Source organism: Camellia sinensis, chromosome 6, assembly GCF_055761805.1.
Source record: "Camellia sinensis isolate YWXY chromosome 6, ASM5576180v1, whole genome shotgun sequence".
In the NCBI taxonomy this organism is placed as follows: Eukaryota; Viridiplantae; Streptophyta; class Magnoliopsida; order Ericales; family Theaceae; genus Camellia; species Camellia sinensis.
Genome location: NC_138966.1, coordinates 23430529 through 23434329, shown reverse-complemented (window position 1 = coordinate 23434329; position 3801 = coordinate 23430529).

The following is a 3801-nucleotide window of genomic DNA, read 5'->3' as shown; positions in this document are numbered from 1 at the left end:
TTCGTGCCTTTGCCATGCTTGAACACACAGTTTAGCTTATGACATAGTACTCTATTTGCATCTTGAATCTGTAGCTTAAACACTTGAATTTATGAACACTCGGCTCATTAATTGATTGTGAACGCACGGCACACATTAGTTAAGAAATGAACACACGGCTCACACACTGATTTGTCGAACACACAGCCCGAATTCGAAAGTGAACACACAGCCCACACTGATTAGGAGTAGAACACACAGCCCCAGATTAGAATAGTGAACACGCAGCCCACACTGATTGAAAGTTGAACACGCAGCCCAAACTTTAAATTTTCTGAACACGCAGCCCAGATTAAATAGTGAACACGCAGCCCACAATGAATGAGAGTTGAACACGCAGTCCAAACTTTAAATTTTCTGAACACGCAGCCCAGATTAATAGTGAACACGCAGCCCACACTGATTGAAAGTTGAACACGCAACCCAAACTTTAAATTTTCTGAACACGCAGCCCAGATTAATAGTGAACACGCAGCCCACATTGATTGAAAGTTGAACACGCAGCCCAAACTTAAAATTTTCTGAACACGCAGCCCAGATTAATAGTGAACACGCAGCCCACACTAATTGAAAGTTGAACACGCAGCCCAAACTTTAAATTTTCTGAACACGCAGCCCAGATTAATAGTGAACACGCAGCCCACACTGATTGAAAGTTGAACACGCAGCCCAAACTTTAAATTTTCTGAACACCCAGCCCAGATTAATAGTGAACACGCAGCCCACATTGATTGAAAGTTGAACACGCAGCCCAAACTTTAAATTTTCTGAACACGCAGCCCAGATTAATAGTGAACACGCAGCCCACACTGATTGAAAGTTGAACACGCAGCCCAAACTTTAAATTTTCTGAACACGCAGCCCAGATTAATAGTGAACACGCAGCCCACACTGATTGAAAGTTGAACACGCAGCCCAAACTTAAAATTTTCTGAACACGCAGCCCAGATTAATAGTGAACACGCAGCCCACACTGATTGAAAGTTGAACACGCAGCCCAAACTTAAAATTTTCTGAACACGCAGCCCAGATTAATATAGTGAACACGGAGCCCACACTGATTGAAAGTTGAACACGCAGCCCAAACTTTAAATTTTCTGAACATGCAGCCTAGATTAATAGTGAACACGCAGCCCACACTGATTGAAAGTTGAACACGCAGCCCAAACTTTAAATTTTCTGAACACGCAGCCCAGATTAATAGTGAACATGCAGCCCACACTGATTGAAAGTTGAACACGCAGCCCAAACTTTAAATTTTCTGAACACGCAGCCCAGATTAATAGTGAACACGCAGCCCACACTGATTGAAAGTTGAACACGCAGCCCAAACTTTAAATTTTCTGAACACGCAGCCCAGATTAATAGTGAACACGCAGCCCACACTGATTGAAAGTTGAACACGCAGCCCAAACTTAAAATTTTCTGAACACGCAGCCCAGATTAATAGTGAACACGCAGCCCAGATTAATATAGTGAACACGCAGCCCACACTGATTGAAAGTTGCTTATACTGAACACACAGTTCGTACACTTCACTTCTGAACACACGGCTACTTCATTTTATTTGCATGCAGCTTATTTCACTTCATCGGCACACAGTTCATCTCATTTCATCGGCACACAGCCCATTTCACTTCATCGGCACACAGCCCATCTCATTTCATCGGCACACAGCCCATTTCATTTTATTAGCACGCAGCCTAGATTTTCCATTATTGACACATGTATTCATTCTGAATGTAGGTTGGTTCTCGCAGTGTACGGGGGTATGGTTCCACCGCCGCACGGGACTGGTACGCTGAGCTCCCGGAGGGTGTCCGAGATTTAGTAGACTTGGCAGGGTTCGGGGCCTTCTGCATTGGGTTGTCACGTTGTTCTGCCAGGAGGACACTGATGGCGGCATTGGTAGAGAGATGGTGGGACACCACCAACTCCTTTCATTTCTCTACCACTGGAGACATGACTATGACCCCTCTAGACTTCGCTGTGTTGACCGGCCTAGACATAGGAGGTTGGTCCATCCCCTATGACGAGGACATGGGCGAGTGGGAGGCTGCTTGGACATATCTGCTGGGGGCTCGCCCGCCTGTTGACGGGGTTTCTGGGAGAGTCCGATATACTTGGTTCTCTTCCCATTTCCGGCGGGCGGCGATGGTACCCGAGACTCCTGAGGAGATGGAGCAGTACGCCCGTGGTTTCCTTATGTTCCTCTTCGGGACTACCCTGTTCGCCGATAGAGGGAACACAGTCGGGCTATATCTGTTGAGCGCTCTGGTTGACCTATCAAAGGTCAGTCGATACGACTGGGGTGGCGCCGGCCTGGTTACCCTTTACTTTTATATGAGCGCCACCTCCCGCGGGCGGGGAGACTTACTTGGCGGTTATTGGCGAGCCTGGGAGGTACTTTTCTGTCCCCTTGATTTACATTTCTGCTCTTCATTACTTGTACATTGCACACACACAGCGCACTCTACAGTCTGTATTTTGCTCTCAGCACTTTGTACTTACATTCTGCACTGCTTTTCTCAACTATGGGTCTATGTATACTTCCCAGCATTAGCCCCAGAGTTGGAGGTGGCAGGGCCTCCCATGACCCCATATTCACTGGTATTCGAGGGCCCGCACCGGCCGAGACCCCGAGAGACTCTTATTTATCTGCGACAGTATTTTGATACTGTGCGCCCATCGGTGGTACTTCAGAACTTTCAGTTCTTTTCATTTTTATCTTTGATTTGTTCTGTGCATTCCCGATTTCTGATTTGGCTTATGTATTTGTTATCCGCAGATCACATGGCAACCTTGGGCACCCTTGGGCGATGGTCTTCGATTTCAGTATCCCGGAGGATCGGGCACCTCCCAGTACAGGTTCTTGCTCGAAGGACCTGTTGGCAGGGCATGGTTTCTGGGGGAACGCTTTCTGCGTCAGGTATGGGGGTATCTTTCTCAGGATCCTCCCGCAGTACCCCCAGTCAGTATGCGGACTGCTGACAGGCTCTCTTTCTCGGAGGTAGTCGGCGCCATGCTGGGTAGTGATGCTTTACTATATCTTGAGGAGGGGGACTACGCCACTTACCGTCACACATATTTGATGCCTCCATTGACGGGAGCTCGCACCCCGATGATGAGGTCTGCCGGTATGTCATCCTCGGGCCAGGCCCGGGCTCGGGCTGCAGACGCCCCTTCTACTAGTAGGGCTGGTACATCGAGAGGTGGGGGTAGATCGGTTCCTCCGACTCCTTCGACTTATCCTCATCCTGGATGGCCGGACATGCCGTCCGAGTTGACGGGATGGCGTTTTGGGACTCCTTACCAGATTCCGCTAGAGCCTCCGTTTCCTGACCATAGATATGTCAGGGATCCTGATTTACCACCGGTATGATTTATAGCTTTGATTTATCAGTCGAGTACTTAGACATTCATTCCTTTACTGATAGTTTTGCCTTTGTATCTGCAGCCTCCGGCTGAGTATGTGGACGAGATTCTCGGGGTGATGGCCGCACTTAAGGGCATGGTTCTTCGGAGAGAGACACACCTATCCGTTATGGGTGTGCAGGTACCGTTCATTTTTCTTGCATTTATCACACTTCTGATGACACACTGGTTTTGAGCATTCTTCTGTATTATAGAGCACATCCGACACACACCCCACTCACATACTGTACTCGTATCTGATTTTCATATTTGAACTGATGTATTGAACTTTTCATTTTCAGATGCCTCCTGTATATGCTCCGCCGCGGGCCGGGCCACCTGGGCCTC